Genomic DNA, 20,718 nt, shown 5'->3' on the forward strand with positions numbered 1-20,718 from the left:
TTACTGAACTAGGAATAAAATTCAAGAAAGGAATAAGGCACTTACTGTCCGCGTATTCTTACAACTTGCACATTGAGTGAGTGGTAGTTTTTACAAAACAAATATTTGACTCTGAAAAGGTAGAATCATGGCAGTGAAAGGAATGTCAAATGTGCCAATGAAATTTTAAAGAGTGACCTACTTTTGTGGGACAGACAGTCAGGAAAATGTTTAATGAAGGAAATAAAATTTGAAATGGGACTTGTAATATTTTGAATAAGGAGATGCCAAAATTAAAGTGAGGGCAACAATAAGAAAAAAGGCTACAGACAGCAAAAGACAGAGATATTCAGAGAGTAGAGGGAATGTTTTGGAAAAGTTGGATAAGATTATCATGTGGAACATCTTATACATCAGGCTAAGTACCCTCAACTGAATTTCACAGCTAGTAAAATTGCTCAAGAGATAAATAATGTTTTAGAGATGTAATCGGTAGAAATAAATAAGACCAGAGCATGAGAAAGTGAATGCAGAGAATGATTTGGAAAGTATTCTAATAGCACAGAAACAATACATTCTCCAAGTAAGAGTCAATGAAGGAGTTAAATACAAAAAAGGCTTTGCCAAAAGAATGAAATAGAATTAAATACAAGTAAGCACAAGAGATTAGTACTATAAGGAATATTAGGATATGTTATCTGAGTCTGGAGAAAGACAGTGGTGCCACTCCCAACTACAATGAAATCCCTAGGGGACATTGATATTTGCTGGGTATAATGAAAAGTTCAATTTTCTATGGGTTGAACCGTGGTGCTAGGCCAGTCACGAAGTTGCAAATGCTTAGTAGGAAACAAGACAGAGTTGGCAAGATGTCTGAAAAGGTTAGAAGTGATATGCATCAAGTTAACGGGCAAAACTGGGTAAATTGCGACATCATCATTTCTAATTCTGGCAAAATAGTCAATATTTCTTAAGACTTTCTACGTGCTGGGCCCTATTAAGTTATTTCATATGTGTTAACATGTTTGATCCTGACAACAACCATATGAGGCAAGGACTTTTTTTTTTTTTTTTTTTTTTTTGAGATAGGATCTCACTCTGTCACCCAAGGTGGAGTGCAATGGCACGATCTTGGCTCACTGGAACCTCCGAGGTGAGGACTCTTTTTTTTGTTTGTTTGTTTTGTTTTGTTTTTGTTTTGTTTTGTTTTATTTTTGAGACGGAGTCTCGCTCTATCACCCAGGCTGGAGTGCAGTGGCCGGATCTAAGCTCACTGCAAGCTCCGCCTCCCGGGTTTACGCCATTCTCCTGTCTCAGCCTCCCGAATAGCTGGGACTACAGGCGCCCGCCACCTCGCCCGGCTAGTTTTTTGTATTTTTTTAGTAGAGACGGGGTTTCACCGTGTTAGCCAGGATGGTCTCGATCTCCTGACCTCGTGATCCGCCCACCTCGGCCTCCCAAAGTGCTGGGATTACAGGCTTGAGCCACCGCGCCCGGCCTAGGTGAGGACTCTTATATTGAATCTACTGTACAAATGGAGGAGAGAGGGGTTAAATGCTGCCCAAGGTCACAAAACTCATGAGTGGCAGAGCCAGAACAAGAACATAATCCAAATCTGCCTACATCAGGGCCTCTTGAAAGAGGATTGAAATTTATCCCACAAATACTACACTTGCTATGTGCCAGCCACTGTTCTAAGCACTTTATAAATGTTAACACTTTTCACCTCCTCAGAGAATCTGTGAGGAATATACTCTTATTGTTTCTATTTTATAGGTGGGACAATTAAAAATCAGAGAGATTCAATGTCTCAGAGCTATAAGAAGTGAAGGAACTGGTTTTTAAGACTATGGCATTCTGGTTCCAGAGATGGTGCTGCTAATCACTAAGCCATTCTGCCTGTATTAGTCTGTTTTCATACACCATAAAGATGGGCAATTTATCAAGGAAAGAGATTTAATTGACTCGCATTTCAGCCTGGCTGAAGAGGCCTCAGGAAACTTACAATCACGGCAGAAATGGAAGTCAACATGTCCTTCTTCATATGGTGACAGGGAGAAGAAGAATGAGAACTGAGCAAAGGGGATAACCCCTTATAAAGCCCTCAGATCTCCTGAGAACGTACTCACTATCGTGAGAATAGCATGGAGCGACTGCCCCTTTGATTCAATTACCTTCCACCAGGTCCCTCCCACAACACGTGGGGATATGGAGATATAATTCAAGATGAAATCTCGGTGGGGACACAGCCAAACCATATCACTGCCTCTGAAGGATGACATTCTAAACCCACTTCTCTCTGATTCTAGTACCCGTGCATTACGTTGCCTAACACACCTGCTGGCAGACTCTGACAGAGTCAAGTCATGCATGAGCCACACACTTGTGCAGAACAGAAATGAAGGAGGAGGCATTCCACTAACCCCCTTAGAATGAGAAGGGGTGCTAAGTGTGTCCCTCTGCACTTCCAACAATCTATTCTCCCTCAGTGGCAATGAAAAGTTACTTAATTTTCTTTGAAACTGATAAAGACAATGAAGAGGTAAGCATAATATTTTATTTCTGCTTGCCTAAACATTATAAGTACTGTAAGCTACTGTTATTTCTAACATTGAAGAATAAAAATGTACTATCTTGACTTTCAAATTGTAGATTTCATTCTTCACTTACATAGAAACAGATTCCAGAGGAATCAGAGATAGCAGTGAATCCATCCTCCCATCCAAGCAGTTGTCTGCACTATAAGAGTCATGAAAAAATGGGCCATCTTGTCTGTTTGGCTGTCATTTTAATCAGGGACTAGGTTTTGTAGAACTCTTTAATACTTATTGAATTGGCCTACTGACACAAGGTTTCTTAAATAGCTATTAAAATTAGAATGATTACAATAGAAAGTCCTGGATTTTGTTTGGTCAAGCAGTCCTTGCATCTTTTGGTTTACTGAAGGAATTTCTCCTTTGTCCAAAATCCATGATTTGCCTCATCTCATATAACTGTCTGTTTCAATACTTAAGAAAAATGTTATTCTGTGATCAAGTGGAATGCCTGAAAAAGTAAGAAATTACCTCTCTTTTCTGCCTGAAAGTTTTTACTTATCTCCAATACTGCTCTGCAGCCATGGGTCAAAATTTTCATGGCCAATGGGATTTTTAACAGGGTTCAGGTATTAAGTCTTCATCTCTTTGGAGTCAAGGGTGGCCTTGGTTCTATAAGGTTGAAGACAGAGATGATTTAAAGACTTAATGTGTTGATATTTAGGAGAGTGTGTGTATGGACTCTAATAAATATGGACTCTAATTAAAATTGGCTGATAAATATTCCAAGTATATTAGAAAACGTAGAGGCTAGCCTCAGTACCAAATGGTAGGTATAGTATATAATTACATATATTTTTAATTACGTGGGCTTGATAGTGAATTTGCAAATTTTATACTAAAATGCAGATTTCTTATTCTTAGCAAGCAATCGTATCTTGGTTCTACGTTTTATTCTCTAGAGCAGTGGCTTTCACTTTTTTCTTCACAGAATTCCTTTATAATCTTAAAATATTAAGGACTCCAAAACATGTTTTTATGAATTATATATATTGATAGTTGCCACAATAGAAATTAAAGCAGCATTTTCTAAACACAACTATCTGAAACACATATTCTCTTAGAGCGATGATATACTCATAAGTTATTTAGGTTCTGGAGAAGGTATAGGAGCAGGCAAACATAAAGAGCGACTTAGGTTCAATATGTAACATGTTTTGACTTCATGGAATGCTTGAAAGGATGTCAGGGACTTCAGTAATCTACAGCAATCCACCTGATTTTAGTCAGTTAGACATAAAACTTTGAATTCTACTTTGCCTAATCACTATTCTTTGTCCTTGACCCAAATTTGGTTTCAAGTCATGTAAGGTTTTAGAGAAACCTCTGAAAAAAGGCTATTCTAAATAAATAACTAGCCAGCATACTACACATGGAAATAATTAAAAATAAACTTGTCAAAAGGAAGAGATGTTTATTAAAAAATAAGTTTGCTAGGCATTTAAACCAGTGTCATGTCAAACTATTTTTTAAAAAAGAGAAAAGTAAAGGTTACTTCTTGAGAAGAAAGATATGTTGTTTCTCTGGCACAGAAATACACATAAAATAATGCAAAATATAAGCAAGAGCACAAACAGGGCAAAATGGGACTCCTCAAAGTAAGAATTATTACAGAGAAAAAGCCTGGTTGTATTTCCACCTTACTTTACATATTTTGTGGAAAATGAATATACAATGTCAATTGCCTGCCAATTGAAAATGCTAATTTTGCATTTGAAGAAACATTTTGAATTGAGTTGAAATATACAATAACAATAAAAGTTGTGAGACTGGATGCAGTGGCTCACTCCTCTAATCTCAACACTTTGTGAGGCTTAGGCAAGAGGATCACTGGGGCTGCAGAGTTTGAGGCTGCAAGTGAGTTATAATCTCTCCACTGCACTCTTGCCTAGGTGACAGAGCAAGACTCCATCTCAAAAAAAAAAAAAAAAAAAAAAAAAAAATGGATGTTAGGGAAAGAGGGATAGATATTAGTTATGAAAACCACCACTTCTAAATTTGGATAACTGGAATACAATCAACACCCTTATATATTTGCAAAACATTTTACTAGAAGCATATTCACAGCATTTTTCATAGATAGTTGGAATCTCAGTTTCTTCTTCATATAAAAGATTAATTCATAATGTATATTTTGTGATGTAGGCTGTGTGTTTATAATATAAAAAGTAGAATCTTAAACAGATTTTTTTAAATTTCAGTCTAGCTTTACAGTCAAAGTGAATATTACCTTGAAGGTTTCCTATGATTTATTCATTTAAGATAAAGTTACTTTTCCAGCAACAACTATAAGAACTATAATGAGATACTTTTCTGTGCCAGATACTCTACTAGGTACAAGATTTTACATATGTGTTTTAACCTAAGTCTCATCAATACCCCTATGAATTATGGGGGAAAATATCTGATTTTACAAGAGAACTTTGCGACCCAAAGTTTTGAAAAGAACTTCCCTAAAGCAACACATTTTAAAAAGTGTTGAAAGAAGGCATGAAGCTAACTTTTCTCAACATCAAGACCCTCACTCTTTCCACTAAACTGTACTATCTTTACTTGCAAAGCACTTGGCTCAGTGCCCTGAAGGAACCAAAAGGTAACAGGATGCTACTTAGAAGTAATTTACAGTCACATGTAGAGAAAATGAAAAAGTATCCAACCAAATAGAAGGGATTCTGAAGTACGAGATAGTATAGTATGTGACAATTGATAGTATAACTGCAAGGTAGTTTCAAGAGTGAAATGGTAACTTCCTCTTACTTAGATCAAAGGAGTTTTTTATGGACTCTCTTCCACTGGTGATGGACTTTGAACAATTTTAATGAATTGTATAGTTAGAGGTATGAAGAATTGTTCAGGAAAAGAGAATGATGGGATCAAATTTAGGAGGCAGCAGTATTAGGAACATGAAATGTTCAATTGGGCTAATACCTACAATATGTATAGAAAATGATGACACCAAAAAACTTTTTAAATGTAGTTTATACCTGGATTCTAGAGTCCCTAGACTCCTGGGCTTAGAAATGTAGAATTTATTCCAAATCTGCTATGAAGAAATAGTCAGTGTTTCTCACATACATGGCCCAATCATTTTAAAGTTTGGAAAATTTAATGTCAGTGGACATAAAAAGGAAGAATGACAAGTCAGAAAAGGGGCTGTTGGGGAGTGAATGTAATGGTTTAGAGGAGAAACAGTAAAAGCCTACATGACTTAAAACAAAATTAGGGTCAGGGACAAGAAATACCGATTAGTCAAAATAGAATTCATAGTTTTATGTCTAAGTGACTAAAGAGTAGAAGTCAGATAGCAAGAGAAGAATCTTCTCTTGGGATATGGAGAGGGTGGAGGGATAAGGGAAAGAAGTTTATGATAGGAAGATTAGTTGTAAACTTGTGCAGACAAAGGGTGAAGTTAGGAATTGAATATGTGACCAGAGCTAAAAAATAGGTTAAGCGTCAGAAGAATTTTGGGTCTTATCCACAAAGAGGTAGATAATGTAGATAACAAAACTGGATGGCCCCAATGAGGAATAGTGCAAAAGAGCAGGAAAGAGAGCTGAGGTTGGAAGAATTCAGCCTCTGAGGAAAAACAGCAGAAGCCCAGTACTGAGCAAATAGACAGAAAAATAAAAGGAATCCTATATTATGAAAGCCAAGAGAGGAAAACATTTCAAAAAGGGCAGGTGACCTACAATGTGGAAGGCATCAGAAAGGTTAACAATAGGGGAGAAGTGAGCAAAAGGTAATTCACCTTTACAATTTGGAGCTCAGTGTTGAACTTGAGGTTAGCTATTTGGGGAGCGTGTTGGGGCAGAAATGGGGGCAGATATCCAGGTTGCATGGAATTAAAGCTGGAGGAGTGGAGAGAAATCACTGGGAGATCTAGTTCAGAAATGGCTGCACATGCAAGTGGAGCAAAAGGACAACAGCTCTGAGAAGCAGAAAGGGCAAGGAAAATTTTGTACAAAGGAATATTCATAGGCAGAGGTAGGAGAAACTCTTACAGTGAGAACTACAGAGACATGATTGAGGGAGAAAGCAAGAGAGGATGGAATCAAAAAGGAATAGAGAATGGTAAATCTTCGGAGAAGCAATGCTTCTTGATATGAGAATGGGAGGCTGGTGATAGGGAATATGCAAAAGAGTAAAAAGAGATTTTAATTTGGGGAGAAGGCAAATTTTGAAGAACCCACATTTATGGCATAGATTAATTTTGTCTTTCTCAGTTTTAAACATAAAATTTTTCTGTGTAGTGTCCAGTCTGCTCTGCATGCTCTTAGCAAACACTATAAATAAATCAAAGCCACCTAAATAATGCATGTATACGTACCAGCGCAGTTACTCTATGTTCATCTCTACCAGCAGTCTATTTTGACTTCTGCAGTTACAAGAAATCCTCGGAGTAAACATGTGGGATCCTTAGTCATAGATGCAAAAAAAAAAGCTTAGCATGAATTTTTGTATTCTTCCTCAGCCCTCTTCCTTTATAAAATTCACTGCCTTTCTCTGTTTCTGCAGAGATACCCAAAGCTCCAAATTATTTTCTCAACTAACTGGCCGAATTGTGTGTAACCAGTTTAACAGAATATTACATTCTAAGAGTTTACATTTTTCTAAGAAATATTAATAACCCACGGTCGTTCAAAGCAACATTAGACAGCCAGTTTATTTTAGTCCTCAGGTGTGAGATGCTCCTTCTATATGTGCTATTACTTAAAATAATCATGAGTTTTAAAGAAAATGAACTGCTACACTGATAACTCACTGAAGATTATTAAAATTGAGTCTAGGGAATAATACACTGTGCAGGGAAAGTTCATATTTGGGATTTTGTAGGCAGCACACAGTGAAGCCAGGAGTGTTCAATAAATGTATGCTACCCTTTGTTAGTGTCTGTCCCATCACTCCCAGGATAAACACGGCTCTCTTGAGGGCAATGTCAGAACAACTTAACATCACCTTTAAATGAATGAGGCCACAGTGCTGGGACCCAAAGTCTAATAATGAACAGTGACAAATGTTTCACCAAATGTGCCTTATACACAACCTTTCTCTGGAGTCTAGCAAAAAGGGTGATCAGAGTGCTGAGTATGATCACTGGTACCTATTAAGGAGGCTTCAGCCAAAGTTAATAGTTCCATTTTTTTCTCCTAAAACAAAATCATCATGAACTTAATCACCCTTGCTCTAAAAAGTGATATTGTTTTAAATCCAAGCAAAAATAAGAGATATATGCTTTCTTTTTATTTTTTCATGTAATAATTGCATGAATTTTGACACAAAAGTTTAATAACTGAAATCTGTCCCTAGTTAGGGGAGTAACCCATTGTCATTACATAATAATCATCATCATCTTCATTCTTATAGTTACCAATTAATATTCACTTATTATATACCAATCCCTATTTATGCACTCTATTATTTTATCTTAATCTACCCAAAATTTATGAGATGAATATTGTTATTCAGAATTTTAAAATAAAGGTATTGAAGCACAAAAATGTTCTAGAATTTTTTTCAAGTTATTCAGCTTTTAAGTCATGATGGTAACTGGTACTTCTGAAGCTAGTTTCCCTGGTATCAGCTACTACCCTATGATACTATTTGTATATGTATGTCTATTATGAATTTAGTGCTAATTTGTTTAGCAAAAACTACAGTAGTGTTGCCATTCCATTTCAGCATGTGACCTCTAACAAAATAGAAGTCATTTTATAAAAACAATCACTTTTAAATCATATATGTGTGTGTGCATATATGTATAGGATGTATATATACGTTTATAAACACACATATATCAAATATATATACACCCATGTGTAGCCTGAAATAAGCTTTAATCCGTTCATTACAAGAAGACTTTTTTTTTCAGTTTGTATATATCTGTTTTGCTTTAATAAAGATTAAATTTAGGATTCTACGATGAAGTACTTGCTAAATTTTTAATGACATAATTAGTTTTACACAATTGTCTAGAACTGGGATGTAAGATAACTTGTTTTTTAATTTAGAAAAAGAAAGACAATAATCTTGGTTAAAATAAGATTTGTGGATAAAATCTTAAAAACAGACACTAATACTTCTGAAGATATGATAGACAATACACTAAAGTGTTCACTCACAGCAACAAAAATTAATACGTTTTGTTGAAGGACTGGGTTTAGAGGAGGTAAAGGAAATCTTCAAATAGAATTGTCCCTTCTGTCCCAGGGAAATTAAAAACAAAACAAAACAAAACAAAAAACTAACCCTGCTGATACATGAAAAGTGGAGCCACATTAGGATAAGTGCTTATATTGAAACTGAAACTCAGTAATTAAGTGTGCAAGGAGCAAAACGGTGGTGTAGAGGCTGAGATCCTTTATTAAGCCAGGGAGAGTGGGACAATGATAAAATTGTCCTAGGGGACTGTGAGAACATAATAGCACTATAGAACTTAAATTTCCTTCATATTTCTTCCCCCAAAATGGATAGAATAGGTAGACAGCAAAAACCATGAACAATATTTATAACAAATTAGATGAACCCTAAGATACCTATGTATTCAGACAAATTAGTCAAAAATCTACAAGGAATCAAAGTCTGTGGAAGAGGAAGCAGAGGGAAACCATGGGGAGTCTGAGAGATGGGGATCAGTCTCTCAGATAGCCAATAGGTATTTCCCAAAGGAAATCAGACTGATGAGATCATCAGCTAAAGTTGTGAGGGACTTTGTCAAGTCCAACAGCAGGTAAGCATTGAGAGCTGAAAGTGCTGGAACCATCGGATACCCTGTGACCTTGGGAAACTGAGAAGCCAGGGCTCACTTTCAGAATGGAGTCCCACAAATGGTAAGGAACTGCTGGGAGTGGAATAAAAGGTGAGCAGGACAGGGTCAGTAAAGACAAAGAAAACGATAAGGTCAGGTAAGTGAGAAAAAGTAGCCCAGCTAGGAAATCTCAAAAAGCTATCTGTCACAAGTTTTGTACATTATTTATTTTATTTTTTAAGGTTTATTTTTTAAAATAATCACACAGTAAATTGAGTTTTTTTGGTGCAAACTTCTATGAATTTTAAGACACATATAGATGTGTGTGACTACAACCACAATCACCTCCAAAAAACACCTTTGTTCTCCTCCTTTACAGTGACACTCTCCCTCTGTCCCTAACCTTGGGCAACTACTGAGCTGTAACCCAATGGAAGAATCTCATATGCATGAAAACTTCCAGCATGTAACTTTTGGAGCTTAGCTTCAGACGAAATAATGCATTTGAATTCATATAACTATTGCACATATGAATTTTTATTCCTGAGAAATATTCTGTTGTGTGGATGTACTACAGCTTCTATATCCATTTGCCTGTTGAAGGACATTGGGTTATTTTCAGATTTGGTGATTGTGAGTATAGCTGCAATAAACATTTATGTTCACGTTTTTGTGCGAACATAAATTTTTATTTCTCTCATCCTTCAGGAGTGAGATGGTTGGGTCATAACATAAGCACGTGTTTCTCTTTATAAGAAACGCTCAGTTTTCTATAGTGCCAGCACCATTTTGCCTTCCCAACAGCAATGTATGAAAGTTCTGGTTGTTTCAAATGCTTGCCAGCACTTGTTTTTGGTTTTCCATGTTTTTAAAAAGTTGACTTATTCTAATAAATGTGTGCTGTTATACAATGGTGGCTTAGTTTGCAATTCTCTGATAGCTAATAATGTCAAATATCTTTTCTGGTTCTTCTTTGCCACTCATACATCCTTTTGGTGAAGTATATGGTAAAATCTTTTGTTTATTTTTTAAAATTAATTTTAACTAACATTTTATTTCACCCAATTTGTAAAAAACACAAGGCCTTTGTTGGATATGCAGTCTTTATTCTTCCACAGAGCATATATTTTTGATTTTCAGATGGTATACAATTTATTATTTTTTCTTTTACAAATAGTCCTTTTGGTGCCATATCTTATAACTCTTTGTCTAATGTTACGTCTCAAAGATATTTTCTCCTAAAAGTTTGATAATTTCATGTTTTACATTTAGAGATATATCTTTCTGATTAATTTTTGCATACTATGTGAGGTTAAGATAACAGTTTATTTTCAAAAAATACATAGATGTCCAATTGTTTTAGTGTCATTGGTTAAAAAGGCTACTTATTCTCCACTAAATTGCTTCGGAACTTTTATTACAAATCAAATGCTTATGTTATGTGGTTCTATTTCTTGGATTTTTAATGCTACATCTTGTGATTACTGTAAGTGTACAGTAACATTTAAAATTAGGTAATATGATTATTCCAAATTTGTTCTTTTTAAAAAATGTTTTTGCTATTGTAAAAGAGATTTTATATATTAAGAAATTCTGTCTAAGATTTTGATTGTAATTGCATTAAATTATAGATCAATTTGGGGAGAACTGACCTCTTTGCTGTGTTGAATCTTCCAATTTATGAATATGGTATATCTCTACTTATTTTAGATTTTCTTTAATAATTTATACCATCTTGTGATTTTCAACATATAGATCATGTATACATTTTGATTTATACATAAGTATTTCATATTGGGTAACCTGTACTAATTTTTTAAAATTTTGTTTCCAATCGCATGTTGCATGTGGAAAATAATGAGTTCTCCGTATTAACTTTATGCCCTATTACTTTTTTTTTTTTTTTTTTTTTTTTTTTTGAGATGGAGTCTGGCCCTGTCACCCAGGCTGGAGTGCAGTGGCGTGATCTTGGCTTACTGTAAGCTCCGCCTCCTGGGTTTGCGCCATTCTCCGGCCTCAACCTCCCGAGTAGCTGGGACTACAGGCGCCCACCACCACGCCTGGCTAATTTTTTGTATTTTTAATAGAGACAGGGTTTCACCGCGTTAGCCTGGATAGTCTCAATCTCCTGATCTCGTGATCCGCCCGTCTCAGCCTCCCAAAGTGCTGGGATTACAGGCGTGAGCCACTGTGCCCGGACACCCTACTAACTTTTTAAACTCCCTTACTAATTCCAGTTTTTGTGTTTATACAGGTTTTAGATTTGCTACACAGAGAATCATGTGAATAGAGATGGTTTTGTTTTTTCCTTTCCAAATGTATTAATTTTTTTTCTTGCTTTTTTTGCAGTAGCATAAAGGAGAAAATGGAAAAGAGACAATATTTTGAAGAAACGATGGTTATGGATTCCTCAAGTAGGTACAAGAAAACGATAAATTCCTGTGCCCTGGATGATGTGAAAGAAAAAAGAAAGGTTTTCAGGAATGAAATGATGTAGAAAAGCTGTCAAATAAGTAAAAACTGAGAATGTTTTCTACTAATAGAACTCTACCCAAGGCAATTTCACAGAAGGCACTACTAGGAAAAGTATGCTATTAAAAGAAAGTCAAAAAGGCAAAAGAAATGGTGAACAAACTGGTAAACATGTAACTACATATAGGCACATACTGATTAAATAAATAATACTAATAAAATTCACATATTCAGGATTTTGAACAAGATTACCATGTAAATCAAAATTAGATGTGTTAGAATTTAAATGTTTTCATATTCCTCTCTTGTTTAGAAGGGGTTTTCAAATAGCAATTTTATACTTTGTTAGGTGGGTATGGTAAAAATGTAAGGATAATCACTAAAGTAATAGAAATAAGGTATAGTGTCTGCAAAATGGAATAATGCAAACATATAAAAGGAAAAAACCCTCAATTTATGAAAGTCGAGAAAGATGATAAAGAAGCATTGAGAGAGCATGAGAAAGAGAAAGCAACAAGTAAGACAGTGAGAACCAGACCTACGATATTAATAATCACGATAAATGTAAATAGTCTACATTCATCAGATTAAAACTAAAGATCATTGTAGTACATAATGTAAAATAAAATTTAGCTCAATATTTTTGGATAGACACGTATGTAAAACATAATGTCACGAAAGGACATAAAGGTTTAATTGAAAATACATTCAGATAAAATATTAACCAAAAGAAAGCTAGAATAATTAGACTGGGAGAGGTGGCTTATGCCTGTAATCCCAGCACTTTGGGAGTCCGAGGCGGGTGGATCATGAGGTCAGGAGTACGAGGCCAGCCTGGCCAAGATGGTGAAACCCTGTCTCTACTAAAAAATACAAAAAAATTAGCCGGGACCAGTGGCGAGCACCTGTAATCCCAGCTACTCAGGAAGCTGAGGCAGGAGAATCTCTTGAACCCGGGAGGCGGAGTCTGCAGTGAGCCGAGATCCCGCCACTGCACTCTAGCCTGGGCGACAGAGCAAGACTCCGTCCCAAAAAAAAAAAACAAAAAAAGAAAAGAAAAGAAAGAAAGAATAATTATATTAATATCAGACATACTGCATAATACTCTTGTTTTGTTTTTGTTTGACACGGAGTCTCGCTCTGTGGCCAGGCTAGAGTGCAGTGGCACGATCTCAGCTCACTGCAAACTCCACCTCGTGGGTTCAAGCAATTCTCCTGCCTCAGCCTCCCAAGTAGCTGAGACTACAGGCATGCACCACCATGCCTGGCTAATTCTTTGTATTTTAGTAGATACAGGATTTCACCATGTTGGCCAGGATGGTCTCTATCTCCTGACCTGGTGATCTGCCCACCTCGGCCTCCCAAAGGGCTGGGATTACAGGTGTGAGCCACAACGCCCAGCCATACACTCTTTTTAAAAAGTGCATTGTAAGGGATATAGAAGTCATCATATAAAGCTAAATGTTCAATATATCAGAAAGACACAAAATTGATATAAAGTTATGTATAACATGAAATAGCACCTGATATAAAAATTGATTGAACTACAGGGATAAACTGATAATTTCTCATCATAGAAGGAGATGTCAATATAGTTTCTTCAGTTATTGATACTTCAAATATACAAAAAGTCAAAGAATATGCAGCATAATTGAAAGTACAATTAAGCTTGATTTAATGGCTACAGAATTGTGCTTTCAACCATTAGGAAAGACACAATCTTCTCAATGATATATACAGTATTCACTGAAACTAATAGGTTAGTACACAAGATAAACACTGAACACATTTCAAAGAAAAGACTCTTCCTGTGATTACTACACAATTAAATTGGAGTTTGGTTAAACAAGAATAACTTCAGTAATTCTCATAGTTTTGGAAATTTAAAAATATATTCTATAAATAAAATCGATATAATAAACTAGTTAAAATTAATTATAGTGGAAATTAAATATGCTTAACATTGAATTGTAATGAAAATACTACCTATAAAATTTTGTGGGATGCTGCTGAAGTAGTGCTTAAAGGAAAATTTATAGCTGTTACGTACATATGTAAAAGTAGAAAGGAAATAGATTAATAAACTAAGCATACATATTTGATATTTATAAAAGAAACAGAAAAACCTCAAATAAATGGGAATCAATGCAAATATCCATCAAGAGTAGAACTGATTAAATATGTATGTTCACAAAGTAATATACTATATGGCAGTGAAAATAAGTAAAATGTAACTACCTAAAAATACTGATAAACCCGAGAAGCATAACATTAAGTAAAAAATTTCAGAGTATGTTCTACAATGTGCTATACACACACAGAGATGACAGACCAACACATGTCATAAAATTAGGAAAAAGTAATCAAGGGAATCATAAAAATGAAACTCATTGTAGTAGTTACTTCTGATAGGAATGGAGGGTTGGAATAGTGAAGTCCCAGTATTTGTAGTATCCAGTTTTCAACTATATGTTACTTTGTATATACCAGAAACTACATAATAAAGTATTTTTAAAGAATAAAATACACTGGAATAATTTACATTTGTAAGAAGGATAGGAAATTCAAATTTTTGATATTAATTTGTATATAAATGAAAGTTATGAAAAAAAATGATGATCTCTCTCCCAAAACTTTATTTTCCAATGAATTATTTTAGAAATGGGAAGGTCTTTTTTTCTCTTTCTGTTTTTGATTGCAATATATAATCAATCTTACTTGCTGAAACAATGTAAGAAAAAAAGCCATACATACAGTTATATATTTATAGCAATGGATTTTTTTTTCCACAATCAATATTAACAAAGTAGGAAAAGAGACTTAATAGTCATTTTAGTTTCAACGATTCAGTTTACTTTTTGGAAACATTTAGATCTAATTTTAGACAAATGAATTCAAAACATAATCGGGCATGAATAACATTATTCACACTCATTTTGTAAAGTTAAGTAAACAATGTTTAAAGACTTCTTCTGTAACTACATCCGAATTAGACTATGAAATTTTCTTGTGCAGTGCTAGATATGGGACTGGCATATGTTGTAAAGCAATAAAATTGATTCATTTATTTAAAAGTTAAAATGTTGATATGTCATTTTATCTTAGACAATTTAATTAGTCTGAGATAACATAAATTACTTGATTTTTGAGGTGAATTTACTCTGAAGTAGCTTTTAGGTTGAATTTGATTATTTTAGAAAATATCATTAATTTAATTATGTAAAAAAGGAAACTAAAGATCCTATCAACATAAAATGAAGCATATTCTGTTTGTGTTTAAGAATTTCTGTGTTTAAGAAAATTAGTTGTTTTCTGCCACTGAATTATCATTTTATAATTTACTTACTCATTAATAGTAACATTATTATTTGACAAATTGAAATATTCCTTCAAAGGGGAATGACATTGGGAAATTCTAGTTTTCTGAAATTATTGAACATTTTCAATTTGGGAAAATATAATCAATAAAAATAGCTTACACTTTTATTTATTCATCATTATATATATTATAACAAATAACATGCCTTAGTTATGGTTAATTATAGTCATTAAAAGAATCCATACTAGATATTAATTTCAGAGTTTTCTTTAGAGACATAAGATACACTAAACATGTAAATTCAGAAAAAGACTATTAACTTTTATATCTATGAAATCTGTATTTAATTTTACCTTATGCTTAAATTTCAGATGAATTTTCAAAGTGCTTAATTCTGACATCTAAAATATCTATTATACTCTAATATTGAAACAACTACCTTATTTACTTAGCATATTTATAAAGGAAGGAAAAAATGCAGAGCCAAAAATCTAGATCAGAATATTAAAAGTTATAAAGCTTATACCACAAAAGTAAGACAGAAAGAAAGTTGTTTAAAACATGGAAATCCTAAGTACTTTTCTAGAAGGCTTGGTTGAAACTTCATTGTAAAGTAATAAACTTCTTGAAAACACTAAATTTATTATTATAGCAATGTCAAAGTTAAATTTATTATCTTGGACTAATATCAAAATTGTATGTCAAAGATTATAATGATCTCAAAACTTGGTGCATTCACGTAATTTTGATGAAGTACTAATGGCAAAAATGCTCCCCTATTCAAGAAAAAAAAAAAATTACAGGAAAGACGGCAAAGTTAAACCTCTACACACAATAATCTCAAGAAATGTTCCTACTACATTATTTCATTTGAATTATTCATTTTGAGGATCTAATCAACCTAGCTTTATTTAAATGTTGACTACCGGACAATAGCAAGAAAATAACTATGCACACCTATAAAATCTTTTTCTTTGATATACCCAAATCTATTTTGGGTATATCAAAAATAGACCCCCTGTAGCCTTATGACTCATCTAGTTGAAAAACCTTCCCTCAGTATTGTTTGCCTTTTAAGAATGTATTTTATCATCCCTTGGTTTTATTTCACATTTTGCCTTTGGGTAAGTTCCTGGAAAATAATATTTTAGGATGTATTTTTGCTTTTTTAGAGAAAAAGTTTTCAAAAAATTTAAAATGTTAATATCAGGAATAGATAGTGGTGTTATTTAAATTTTAAGAATGTAGGTTTTTTTGCTTTTAATTTTTAAGATAATAAGTACTGGAGGCCGAGATGGGCGGATCACGAGGTCAGGAGATCGAGACCATCCTGGCTAACACGGTGAAACCCCGTCTCTACTAAAATACAAAAAAAAAAAAAAAAAAAAAAAAAAATTAGCCGGGCGCGGTGGCGGGCGCCTGTAGTCCCAGCTACTCGGGAGGCTGAGGCAGGAGAATGGCGCGAACCCGGGAGGCGGAGCTTGCAGTGAGCCGAGATGGTGCCACTGCACTCCAGCCTGGGCGACAGAGTGAAGACTCCACCTCAAAAAAAAAAAAAAAAAAAAAAAAGTACTAAATATAACACAATCTCACACATCCTCCTCCCAATGTCTTCCTCCAAACTCCATGAAAAGCACACTATTTATCATATATTTACCATATCTACAAAAATAAAGATACAGAATGAAAATCAAATGACTATTTAGAAATTAGAAAGCCAGAGGCTGGGAGCAAGATGGCTGTCTAGATTCAGCTAATACGAGCCTCTTCCATGGAAAGAAACAAAAATATCAAGTAGATAGTCAGACTTTGAATAGATGGTCCAAGAGATTACACTGGAATTCAACAGAGAAGTGATAGGAAGCACCAAAAGCAGAGAAGGAAAACAAAGTGTAGCAGTCTGTCTGGCTATGATTGGCTGGGAGCCAGGAGAAGCTCTGGAACATGGGGAAAGTGTAAGTAAGTGTTTCCAAGGGCTCCACATTTCAACCACAGACTAACAGTACTGGATATGGGAGAGTTCCTCAACTCTTGCAGGCCTGAAGACTAACATGGAGAGCTGCCTGAAAATTATGCAAAGGCATTGCTCCAAAGAAGGAACTCATATTGAGTCCCACAGGCTTCCAAGCCCTGAGCAGCTACAGCTTGACATCATTCTGAGAGCTCAGCTCCAAAAGGACTATGTCCTGCCCTGGAGTCAATGCTGCCATTGCCACCATAAGGTCAAGGAGGGAGAAGGAAGGCCTGACACTTTCATGTGCCCTGAAGACAAATTCCACTGTTGCTGCTGCAGGTTGCTGCAGGACCAAGGTGCAAGAAAACTACATGCCCCTCGTTGCCTGCCTGTGCCACTCTATTGAGAGTGGCCCCATCATCCTTAGTGGCAGGTCCACAGCTGTCCCCAGTCTCAGAGCACAGCCCCAGAGAGAACTGTGTTCTGCTCTGGGGCTAACATCACCATGGCCACTAACGAGAGAGAGGGAAGGCAGGCCATTTTCAGACACCCAAAGTCAAAGCTAAAGTACCCTATCCAAACCAACAACACATACACATCTTTAGGAAAAAGTCCTCTCCTATTAAAGCAAATCCATAAAATTGGAGGAAACAACTGTTACACCAGATACACAGATAGCAACATAAGGATACAGAAAACAAAACAAGAAAATACGACACCTACAAAGGAATACAATAATTATCTAGCAATAGATACCAATGGAAAAGAAAATCACAAAATCCCACATAAAAATACCAAAATACTGATTTTAAAGAAGTTCAGTTAGATACAAGAGAAATCTGAAAAACAATACAGAGAAGTCAGAAAAACAAATTAGGATATGAATTGGAAATTTAAAAAAGAGATAGCTATTTTAAAATGGAACCAAATTGAAATTCTGAAACTGAGGAATTCATTGATAAAATACAAAACACACTGGAAACCTTTTTCAATAGGCTAAATCAAGTAAAAGAAAGAATCTCAGAACTTGAAAACAGGTCTTTGGAAATAATCCAGTAAGCCAAAAATAAAGAAAAATAACTTAATGATGAGCAATTTTTTTTGTTACAATTAGGATGACATAAAGTGACAGAATATTCAAATTATCAACGTCCCCAAGATCAAAGAGGGTTGGAAAGGGTTAGAAAACCTGTTTAATGAAATAATAGATGAAAACATCTCAAGTCTAGCAAGACACTTGGACATCCAGTCACAGGAAAAAACTAGCAGGAATTTATAGAACATTTTGTCAACAACTACAGAATATTCAAGTTTCTCCAGTTAGAGAGAAAACTGACTAACAGAAAGCAACATCAACATCAACAAAAGGGATGCCCATGCAAAAAACCCTATCCAAAAGTTACCAGCATCAAAGATCAAAGTTAGATAAATCCACAAAGATGAGAAAAAGCCAGTGCAAAAATGCTGAAAATTACAAACCAAATGCCTCTTCTCTTCCAAAGGATAACAACTCCTTGGCAACAAGGGAACAAAACTGGATGGAAAATGAGTTTGACGAATTGACAGAAGTCGGCTTCAGAAGGTGGGTAATAACAAACACTTCCAAGCTAAACGAGCATGTTCTGACCAAATGCAAGGAAGCTAAAAGCCTTGAGAAAAGATTACAGTAACTGCTAAGTAGAATAACCAGTTTAGAGAAGAACATAAGTGACTGATGGAGCTGAAAAACACAGCACAAGAATTTCCTGAAGCATACACAAGTATCAATAGCTGAACTGATCAAGAGGAAGAAAAGATATCAGAGATTAAAGATCAACTTAATGAAATAAAGTGTGAATTCAAGATTAGAGAAAAAAGAATAAAAAAGAATGAACAAAGCCTCCAAGAAATATAGGACTATGTGAAAAGACCAAACTTATGTTTAATTGGAGTACCTGAAAGGGATGGGGAGAATGGAACCAAGTTGGAAAACACACTTCGTGATATTATCCAGGAGAATTTCCCGAATCTAGCAAGTAGGCAAACATTAAAATTCAGGAAATACAGAGAACACCACAAAGATATTCCTTAAGAAGAGCAACTCCAGGACACGTAGCCAGCAGATTCACCAAGGTTGAAATGAAGGAAAAAATGTTAAGGACAGCCAGAGAGAAACGTCAGGTCACCAACAAAGGGAAGCCCATCAGACTAACAGCAGATCTCTCTGCAGAAATCCTATAAGATATAAGAGAGAGGGGGCCAATATTTAACTTTCTTGAAGAAAACAATTTTCAACCAGAATTTCATATCCAGCCAAACTAAGCTTCATAAGTGAAGGAGAAGCAAAATCCTTTACAGACAAGCAAATGCTGAGGGATTTTTGTCACCACCAGGCCTGCCTTACAAGACCTCCTGAAGGAAGCACTAAAAATGAAAAGCAAAAACTGGTACCAACCACTGCAAAAACATACCAAAATGTGAAGACTATCAACACTGTGAAGAAACTGCATCAACTAATGTGCAAAATAGCCAGCTAGCATCATAATGACAGGATCAAATCCACAGGGAACAATGTTAACCTTAAATGTAAATGGGCTAAATGCCCCAATTAAAAAACAAAGACTGGTAATTGGATAAAGAGTCAAGACCCATCAGTGTGCTATAGTCAGGAGACACATCACACGTGCAAAGACATACATAGGCTCAAAATAAAGGGATGCAGGAACATTCATCATGCAAATGGAAAGAAAAAAAAAAAGCAGAGGTAGCAATCCTAGTCTCTGATAAAACAGACTTTAAACCAACAAAGATGAAAAGAGACAAAGGAGGGCATTACGTAATGGTAAAGGGATCAATGCAATAAGAAGCACTACCTTAAATACATACGCACCCAATACAAGAGCACCCAGATTGAGAAAGCAAGTTCTTAGAGACCTACAAAGAGGCTTAGTCTCCCACACAGTAATAGTGGGAGACTTTAACATCCCACTTTCAATACTAGACAGGACAAGAAGACAGAAAATTAACAAGGATATTCAGGACTTGAACTCAGCTCTGACCCAAGAGGACCTAACAGACATCTACAGAACTCTCCACCCAAATCAAATAGATATACATTCTTCTCAGCACCACATAGTACTTACTCTAAAATTGACCACATAATTGGAAGTAAAACACTCCTCAGCAAATGCAAAGTAATGGAAATTGTAACAGTCACTCAGATCACAGTGCAATCAAATTGTAACTCAGGATTAAGAAACTCACTCAAAACCACAAAACTACATGGAAACTGAACAACCTGCTCCTAAATGACTACTGGATACGTAACGAAATTAAGGCAGAAATAAATGAGTTCTTTGACACCAGTGAGAACAAAGACACAATGTACCAGAATCTCTGGAACACAGATAAAGCAGTGTTTAGAAGGAAATTTATAGCACTAAATGCCCACATGAGAAAGCAGGAAAAATTCAAAATTGACACGGTAACATCACGATTAAAAGACCCAGAGAAACAGGGCAAACAAATTTAAAATCTAGCAGAAGACAAAAAATAACCAGGATCTGAGGAGAACTCGAGGAGATAGAGACATGAAAATCCCTTCAAAACATCAATGAATCTAAGACTTTTTTTTTTTTTTTTTTAATGATTAACAAAATAGACCACTAGCCAGGCT

General features: G+C 35.2%; 1 protein-coding gene across 50 annotated transcripts in view; it reads right to left on the bottom strand.

Moving 5' to 3' along the window:
- TRDN (triadin) overlaps positions 1-20,718 on the bottom strand; it is a 410,256-nt gene that overhangs the window by 10,670 nt on the left and 378,868 nt on the right. For 5 of the 50 annotated variants that reach the window (XR_012433400.1, XR_012433399.1, XR_012433398.1 and 2 more), the window contains one exon: positions 6,901-6,988. The exons of the other annotated variants lie outside the window; for them this stretch is intronic. The gene's annotated coding sequence lies outside the window, so the exon portion shown is untranslated. The remainder of the gene's footprint in view (positions 1-6,900; positions 6,989-20,718) is intronic. 50 annotated transcript variants of the gene reach the window in all.

Source organism: Macaca fascicularis, chromosome 4 (genome assembly GCF_037993035.2).
Source record: "Macaca fascicularis isolate 582-1 chromosome 4, T2T-MFA8v1.1".
NCBI classification, from domain to species: domain Eukaryota; kingdom Metazoa; phylum Chordata; class Mammalia; order Primates; family Cercopithecidae; genus Macaca; species Macaca fascicularis.